Below are 9,823 nucleotides of genomic sequence, written 5' to 3' on the forward strand. Positions count from 1 at the left end.
CTAACAGTGACTGCAAAAGGGCACAGAGAATCTTTCCTAGGGTGATAGAAATGCTCTAAAGTTGGCTTGTTGTGATGGTTGCACAATTTGATAAGTTTACTAAAATTGTTCAATTGTACACTTAAAATGGGTGATGTTTATGGTATATAAATTATATCTCAATAAAACTGTTAGGAAAATTTAATGATTGGAAAAAGAAGGAAACCAACAAATCCATAGGCAGCAGAGTGCAGAGACTAAAAATGTGAGCCAACTCCTGGCTTTTGGGCTTCCTGGCTGTGTGACCCTGGGCCAGTTACTTAACCTCTCTGTGCCCCAGTTTCCTCCTCTATAAAATGGGGGTGGCAATTTTACCTGCCTCATTAGGGTAGTATAAGGCTAAATGAGTTAATATTTGTAAAGTTATTTGGACAATACCTGATGCATAGTATTCATTATATGTGTGTAACTAACATTCTGTTGAAATTCTGTTAAGCTGCTGTCTATTGGGCTATGAGGAATCCTAGAGTTTGTGTACTCCCTCTCTTCATCTGAGAGTGAACACCAGACATCTTCGTGGAAAGGGGTGCTGATGACTTGCTCTCCATGGAGGGTGGTTGTAGGTGTGGGAGAAGGCTGTGCCACCCTCTGCCATCTCTCAGCTTCTCTGAACCCCACACTGCTGAGCAGGGTGATGGCCTGCTTCTGCTGCCTCACTGTGGGGTGGGGGGCGTGGGAATGGGCACATACAAAACCACTGGAGACCCAGAAAGGGGCCCTGGGATTGAGGGACCCTGGGTCCAGGGGGCCCTGGTTTGTGACTAGGGGCTGGATCCAGGTGGGTCATGGAGGTCTACAAAAGGGAGGGTAGATGGAACGAACTGGAAATGAGCCATTCTGACAAGGAATAATGTCAACAGGACTGTGGCAGCGGGGAGTACATTCCAGCTCACCCCACACTCAGAGCAACAACAGCTCTCCCAGCACCATGGGGACAGGAAGTAAACACATCGGTTTCCCTCTCCTGGTCCCTGAACTTTGAGTACAATGTGGTCAAGTGGAGAGAGGTTTCTGGCAGTCCCAGCGGCCCATGGCCAGGCTGGCCTGTATCCCTTTCTCTTTACCCCTTGGGCTTTCCCAACTTCCTCATCAACCCTCAATCACTTTGGGTGGGAGTGAGCCAGCGTTACCCCTTCCTTCGAAAAGAAGCCACACACACAAAGACTTAGACATGAATGTTCATAGCAACGTTATTCATAAGGGTTCCTCCCCCAAAGGAAACAACCCAAATATCCATCAAACGGTCAATGAACAAGCAAACAGTGGCACATGGATGCAGCGCGATGCTGTGCAGCATCAAAAAGGAAAAACCCTCTAATAGACATGACACAATGGATATCACAAACATGCTAAGTGAAAGAAGCCAGACCCCAAAACTACATCTTGTATGATCCCACCTACATGAAACTCTAGAAAAGGCAAAATTGTAGTGACAGAAAGCAGACCCGTGGTTGCCAGGGGCTGGGGATGGGCAGGACAGGAGTGGTTGGCTGCAAGGGGCCATGAGGCAGCTTTTGGGAGTGATGGAAGTGTGCTACACTGTGAGCATGACTATAAACGTTCACCAAAACTCATCAAACTGTGCACTTAAAATGGGAACATTTGATTGTACGCGAATTATATCTCAATATACCTGTTGAAACCACAGTACAAACCTGAACATACTCTTACCATACTCTCCAGCATTTGTGCTCCTTGGTATTTACCCAAAGGAGTTAAAACTTATGTCCTCACAAAAATCTGTACATGGATGTTTATAGCAGCTTGATTCATAATTACCAAGACTTGGGAGCAAACAAGATGTCCTTTGGTAGGTGAATGAGTAAACAGACTGCAGTACATCCAGATGATAATTCCACTGAGCATTTAATTCAGTGCTAAAAAGAAATGTGCTATCGAGCCATGACAAGATACGGAGGAAACTTAAATGCATATTACTAAGTGAAAGGAGGCAATCTGAAAAGGCTAAATATGTTGTATGATTCCAGCTATCTGACCTGGAAAAGGCAAAACCACGGAGACCATAAAAAGATCAGTGGTTTCTGGGGTTCAAGGGGAAGAGAGGGATGAATAGGAGGAGCCCAGAGGATTTTTAGGGCAAAAACTTATCTGTATGATACTCTCATGGTGGATCCGTGGCATTATTCGTTAGTTTAAACCTATAGAATGCACCGCACCCAAGAGTGAACCCTAATGTATGCTATGGCTGTGGGTGATAAGGAGGTGTCCATGTGTCCATGTAGGTTCACTGGTAAATGTCCCACTCTGGTGCAGGCTGTTGGTGGTGGGGGAGGCTGTGCATGTGTGGGGGCAGGAGGCATGTGGGGACTTTGTACTCTCTGTTCAATGGTGCTATGAACCTAAAGCTGCTCTTTAAAAAAAACTACTTAAAAATAAAAAAGGAACCACAGGGAGGAAGCTCATGAAGTAGAAGATGCCTGCCGCCCCAAGATACCTGACCTGGTATCCCCAGACCATGCCCCACCTTTGGTGATAGCCCCCACAGTCCCCAGGGTACCTGGGCTCCAAGTGAGGCTTAGCAAACGTTTCACTGATGGTGGGAGGGGTTTCCAGTCCAGTAAATGGGAAAAACTGAGTCAAGGGGCTGGGGGCACCCTCTGAAGGAAAGGACACCTCCAGAGTCCTCTGGAGCAATGAGAGGTCAGAATCCTCAGCTGGCCTGGAAGTCCTGGCACCAACTGGCCTTTGTTCCTTGACAGCATCTCTCTCCTCCTCTGTATGATTTCCAGCTTTTCTTTTTCTTCCTCTAGTTACCCTGTGTTGTCCTGGACAGGCAAATGGGGAGAATTTACTGCAGGGTGGCTCGGGGCCTATTGGCGCAGCATGGGATGACACACAGCTGAGCAAATCCACAGAGCGGCTCAGCCCAACCTTCCCTCCCCTCCCCCACTCCTGGAATGAAGCCAAGAGGAGCCTCAGTATTCGGAAAACTGTTCAGTGTGCTCCCTAGAGAAGGCTCCAAGAGCCTGAGCTACAACAGGCCTCACGAGAACAGGCCTTTTCCTGGAGGAGAGCTCAGAGGTCCACCCGGGCCCCCGGAGCCGCTTTGAAGTGGCAATCTTACTGAAGGTCTTCACTAGGACCCCTTTGGCTTCGGGAGTGCATGGTCTTTTGCTAGGATGCAGGAAGGCTGCTGTGGGTTCTCATGTGGCAGAGAGTGAGGACTAGAGCCCTGAGAGCCTGACTTCTCACAGGCACTATTAGAGCAGCAGGCCGGGATCCTGATGCAGCACCTGGAGGCCTCTGCCCCCCAGGATGGTGCTCATCCTACAGCTACCCATGGGTGGAGAGGGAGAAGGTGTTTGTTTTGTTTTGCTCTGTCCCATGGTTACGTAAGGCTGGCTACAAGTTAGGACCTTTAACTCCGTCATCTTGTCATCTCGTGTCCCTTTCAGCTGAACCTAAGGCAGTGTTGTTGCTTCTGAGTGAGAGGCAGGCTCCTGCTATTGCCACTGCATGTTCCCGAAGTTGTGTGTTTGGCATCGGTGCTTTTGGGCTCAGCTTGAGGATTCCCCCTTAGACATGAGGCTCAAGCATCCTAAGTTTAAGGAGAGAAGGGTAAGGCTTGACGGCTGAACTCAAGAACTGCGTCTCCAGGCTCATGTGGAAATCAGGACAGCAGAGTGACCTTGCAAAAATGCAAAGCAATAAACCAGCTCCCTGGCCCAGGTCCCCGGGCCTGGCCTTCCCTCTGCTCCCCATCTTGTCCTCATCCTCACCTGCCTGTCACTCATCTGTAGAGCTTCCTGGGCCTGGTCTTTGGAGAAACTTAGTTCTTCAATAATCATCTCCATTTCTCCTATGGATAGTAGTAAACTCATGTTTTTCTACTTCATTTCAAGTTAATTTTGATCATTTATATTTTTATAGTCAAGTGCCCATTTCATCTAGAGCTCAAATATCTATCCTATTCTCATAATGTTAAGAATTATCTTTGTATTTGTGGTGTTAGTCCAGTTTTTATTTCTAGGGTTTTATTTGTCTCTTGTTTATTGGTTATATTTGTGAGAAATATATGCTATTGGTCTTTCTCCATTTAGTTTTTTGTTTTTCTGGTTTTTTTAGTTCTTTTTAAAAAATTATGTCAAATTTTTATTTACCTTTATTTTTGTTGTTTAATTTTTGAAAACATGTCAGGCTATAAAATTTTCTCTAAGCACAGATTTGGCCGCTTCTCATACATTTTATCGTGTTCTGTTCTGATGTCTATTAATTTTCAAAAAGTCTAAATTTGCAGTGTTTGTTTCCTGTTTAAAACTAAAAAGCTATTTAAAATATTAGTAATGTTTGTATGTTTGTGCTTTTGTTCTCAAGATTTTCTCACTATTATCCATTTGTAATTCATTTCTGGTTTTATTAAATTAGGTCTAAGAATGGGAATCTGTATAATTCTACTTTCTACAACTCAAAATTTTTCCTTTGCAACCTAGTATATAACAAATTTTTATAAAGGTTCAATAGTTTTTTGTGTGTTTTTTTTTTTTTTTTTTGAGACAGTTATGCTCTTGTTGCCCAGGCTGGAGTGCAATCGCGCAATCTCGGCTCACGGCAACCTCTGCCTCCCAGGTTCAAGCGATTATCCTGCCTCAGCCGCCCGACTAGCTGGGGTTACAGGCATGCGCCACCGTGCCTGGCTAATTTTGTATTTTTAGTAGAGACATGGTTTCTCCATGTTGGTCAGGCTGGCCTTGAACTCCCGACCTCAGATGATCCTCCCGCCTTGGCCTCCCAAAGTGCTGGGATTACAGGTATGAACCACTGCACCTGGCCGATTCAATAGATTATATATATGTATATCTCCTGTTTGGAGAATATGTAGAGTTTCAAATTTATTGATTGTATTTCTCAGAATTCTGTATCTTTATTTATTCTGGGTCCGCTTGACTGGTCATTTCCGAGAGAGGAGGTTAAAGGGTCCCACTCTCATGATAGTTTTGTCAAATTCTTCTGGGAGTTGTTTGATGCCAGTCCTGGCTGAGGGTCCCAGCAGTCTCTGGCCTGGTCTTAGAGAGGTGCTGAGGCTCCCAGGAGGATGTCACCCCACATTAAGCAAAGGAGCTGTCTTAGCAGGTAGCAGAAAGGTGCTGCTCACGGTACTGGGCTCTCCCTGGCTTCTGTCTCTGGGTTTATGCTCCAAACTCACTTTTAAACTGTGATATTTTTGGTGTCGTAAGCCATTGCCTTCGCAGAAGGGCTTGGCCTCAGGGGCATGGGCAGCAGGTGGGCGCATCTGGGATTCCCCTCCAGCTGCAAGGGAAAGGAGCAGAAGGTCCTGCCCACAGACAAGAGTGTCTGTGGCTTGTCAGCAGGCTCCACCTGCCACAGAGCAGGGGCCCTGGAACACCTGTGTTTCTTGGATGGGCATCAGTTCTCTCTGGGCTCCTGCCAATCAGGCCAGCAAGGTTTTAGGGTTTGTTTTCCCTGTAGCCAGGCGGGCTCAGACATAGCTCTTCTCAGCAAGCCTGACCTCTTAGGCTTTTCAAGACCTCAGCATTTATGAAGTGTGCCTCAGGCCTCTTCATGCTCAGGGCTGTGGGAGAGGGCCAGGGAGGAGAGATGCATGACTAGTTGGAGCCACATGAGTGAGGCATAGGAACTCCGCAAAAAATTCTTGGTTTGAAAGATAGGGCACTGAATCAGAAAGTGGAGGGCAGAGGTGGGGACTAGAGGATGTGGGTGTGGCAAAGGCTGGAGCACTGGTTTCCCTGGGGCAGCAGAGTGAGCAAGGGTGACAGTCGGACACCCTGGAGAAAGTAGAAAATGAGCCAATGAAAGTCAAGAAAACACTTGGTGAAAGACAGAAAGCTTTGCCCGAAGATCAGGAACAAGACAGGATGCCCATTTCGGCTACTTCTTTTTTTTTTTTTTTTTTTTTGAGACAGAGTTTCGCTCTTGTTGCCCAGGCTGGCGTGCAATGGTGCGATTTCGGCTCACTGCAAACTCCACCTCCCGGGTTCAAGCGATTCTCCTGCCTCAGTCTCCCAGGTAGCTGGGATTACAGGCATGTGCCACCACAGCCAGCTAATTTTGTATTTTTAGTAGAGACGGGGTTTCACCATGTTGGTCAGGCTGATCTCAAACTCCCAACCTCAGGTGATCCACCCGCGTCGGCCTCCCAAAGTGCTGGGATTACAGGCGTGAGCCACCGCACCCGGCCCGTTTCTGCTACTTCTATGCAACATTGTACTGGAAGTTCTAGCCAGAGAAACTAGGCAAGAAAAAAAAAAGACATCTAGATAGTAAAATAAGCAGTAGAACCATCTTTCTTTGCAGATGACATGATCTTATATGTAGCTGATCCTAAAGAATCTACAAAAAAACTATAATAGCTGATATATGAATTTGACAAAGTTGAAGGATACAATATTAACACAAAATCAGTTATATTTCTATACACACTACAAAAGGAAAATCAAGAAAACAATTCAATTTACAATAGCACCAAACACAATAAAATAACTAGAAGTGAATTTAACAAAGGGAGGGGAAGACTTGAACATTGAAAACTATGTAACATTGCTGAAAGAAATTAAATAAAATTTAAGAAAATAAAAAGACATTCCATGTTCATTGATTAGAAGACTTGATATTGTTAAAATGACAGTAATCTCCAAATAGATCTACAGATTTAATGCCATGCTTATCAAAATCCCAATGTGATGTTTTTACAGAAATGGAAAAGCTAACCCTAAAATGTGTATGGAACTACAAGGGACCCTGAATAGCTAAAGCAATCTTCAAAAAGAAGAGCAAAGTTGGAGGACTTATACTTCCCAATTTCAAAAGTCACTACAAAGTTACAGTAATCAAAACAGTGTGGCACTGGCACAGGATAGACATATAGATCAATTGGATGGAATTAAGAGTCCAGATACAAACTCATACACGTGTGGCACTTGATTTATGACAAGGGTGCCAAGACCATTCCATGCAGAATAGCCTCCCAACAAATGGTATTGGAGGGGATATCTACGTGTAAAAGAATGAAGTCAGAGGCCAGGTGTGGTGGCTCATGCCTGTAATCCCAGCACATTGGGAGGCTGAGGTGGGCAGATCACTTGAGGTCAGGAGTTTGAGACCAGCCTGGCCAACATGGTGAAACCCCATCTCTTCTAAAAATACAAAAATTAGCTGGGCATAGTCATGGGTGTCTGTAATTCCAGCTACTCGGGAGGCCAAGGCAGGAGAACTGCTTGAACCTGGGAGGTGGAGGTTGCAGTGAGCTGAGACCACACCACTGCACTCCAGCCTGGGCGATGGAGCAAGACTCTGTCTCAAAAAAAAAAAAGAATGAAGTTGTGCCCTACCTCATACTGTATGCAAAAATTAACTCAACATAAATCAAAGACCTAAATATAAGAGCTATTACTATAAAACTCTTAATAAAAAATATAAGGTAAGTCTTCATGACCGAGATTTGGCCATGGATTATTAGATATGACACCAAGAGCACAAGCGGCCAAAAAAAATAAAAAGATGAATTGATGAATTTATCGAAACTAAAAACTTTTGTGCTTCAAAGGACAACATCAAGAGAGTGAAAGACAACACAAAGAATAGGACAAAATGTTTGCAAACCGTATATCTTTTAAGGATCTAATGTCTAGAATATATAAAGAACTCCTACAACTCAACAACAAATAATCCAATTTAAAAATTGGCATAGGATTTACATAGGCATTTCTTCAAAGAAGATATACAAAGGACCAACAAACACATGAAAATATGTTCAGTGTCTTTTTGTCTGACATCTTAGCGAGGCTGTAGTGTTCACCGCTGCTCTCTGAGCTTCGCAATGCCACCCAAGGACAAGAAGAAGAAGAAAGACGCCGGAAAGTTGGCCAGGAAAGACAAAGACCCAGTGAGCAAATCCAGAGACAAGGCCAAAAAGAAGTGCTCCAAAGACATAGTTCAGGACAAGCCCAATAACTTAGTTTTATTTGACAAAACTACCTAAGACAAACCCTGTAAGGATGTTCCCAACTGTAAACTTACAACCCCAGCTATGGTTTCTAAGAGACTGAAGATTCGAGTCTCCCTGGCCAGGGCAGCCTTCAGGAGCTCCTTAGTAAAGGACTTATCAAACTGGTTTCAAAGCACAGAGTTCAAGTAATTTACAGCAGAAATACCAAGGGTAGAGATGCTCCAGCTGCTGGTGAAAAAGCATGAACAGATCCAACCAACTGTACATTTAGAAAAATAAAACTTTATTAAATCAAAGAAAAAGAAAATATGCTCAATAAAAGCGTTAGTCAGAAATATACAAAAATCAAAACCACAATGAGATACCCACTTAAATCTATTCAGATGGCTAGAATTTTTTTTTTTGAAAGAAAAATAACAAATGTTGGTGAGGATGTAGAGGAACTGAAAGCTTCATACCCTGCTGATAGGAATGTAAAATGGTATGGTCAATATGGAAAAGAGTGTGGTGGTTCCTCAAGAAGTAAAATAGAATTACTGTATGACCCAGCACTCCACTCCTAGGTATATGCCCCAAAGAATTGAAGACAGGGGTTCGAGCAAAACTCATGCAAGAATGTTCTTAGTGGCACTATTCACAATAGCTAAAAGGTGGAAACAATGTAAACATCCATCAATGGAAGAACAAATCAACAAAATGTGGTCTATCCATCCAATAGAATATTATTCAGTCATAAAGAACAGCCCTAAAGTATTAGTACAAGAAGTGCTGACACACACTAGGACTTGGATGAACCTTGAAAACATTCAGCTGAGTGAAAGAAGCCAGTCACAAAGGGCTACACATTGTAGGATACCATTTATATGAAATACCCAGAAAAGACAGATTTAAAGAGACAGAAGAAGGTAGGTAGCTGGTTGCCAGGGGCTGGGAGTGGGGGGAGGTACAAGTTTTCTTTTGGAGGGGATGAAATGTTCTGGAAGTCGATAGCAACGAGAGTTGTACAGCTTTGTAAATACACTAAACACCACTGAATTGTACCCTTTAAAATGGTTAAAATGGTAAATTTTATGTGATGTGTATTTTACCACCGCCACCACCAAAAACAAAAAGTTTACCTAGGACATGATGGGAACAAAAGGAAGGTGGCCTTGCCTGCCAGGCCGAGGCTTTGGAGTCATCAATGATGAGGGGTGGAGGTGACATGGAAAGCCTGAAGGGTGTGGAGGATGGAAGGTGTGAAGCAAGTGGGGGGTGCAACCTGTGTCTATAGATGATGCTGAAATCCTGGTGAGGAGAAGCTGGGGAGCCATGGGCCGCCGAGGTTTGGGAAGCTCGTGTGTGTTTGTGCACTTCCTGTGAATAATAAGAGCTGGGACTTGTCTGTCTTGGCTGCATCTAAACTGAAGACAAATTCTCCCCTGGTTTGGCAGGAAACATTTGAAGCTATTGCCAAGACATCTGTTTCATCATTCTTGGCAACAAAAGGCATCCTGAGAGAGACTCAAGGCTGGAACTGGGAACATCCATGATTCTTTTTCCTTTTCTCCCGTGGGACTTTAAACGAACGCTCCCAACCTCAAGGAGCCTGGGCTGCAGAGAATCTGGTGTTTAGGGAGAGGAATGAGTCGGAGTGGGATGGGAGAGTAGGTAGTGCAACCAGGTGAGGCCCAAGAATATCCTGAAAACCCAAACTCCATGGCAGAGTCTCTCTCAGGGGATGGGAATGGAAGCATCTCCCCTCCTCTGCAACCTGCTTGGCTTCTGATGAAGAAACTGGGGGAACTGGCCCAGAAGAAAGAACACAGGTTTTCAGAAGAAAGAACACAGGTGTCAGAC

The 9,823-nt window shown here is 44.5% G+C and overlaps 1 pseudogene; it reads left to right on the forward strand.

Moving 5' to 3' along the window:
* Positions 1 to 7,855: 7,855 nt before the first annotated feature.
* LOC129030344 (small ribosomal subunit protein eS25-like) lies at positions 7,856 to 8,229 on the forward strand (annotated as a pseudogene).
* Positions 8,230 to 9,823: the final 1,594 nt, after the last annotated feature.

Source organism: Pongo pygmaeus, chromosome 12 (genome assembly GCF_028885625.2).
Source record: "Pongo pygmaeus isolate AG05252 chromosome 12, NHGRI_mPonPyg2-v2.0_pri, whole genome shotgun sequence".
NCBI lineage: Eukaryota > Metazoa > Chordata > Mammalia > Primates > Hominidae > Pongo > Pongo pygmaeus.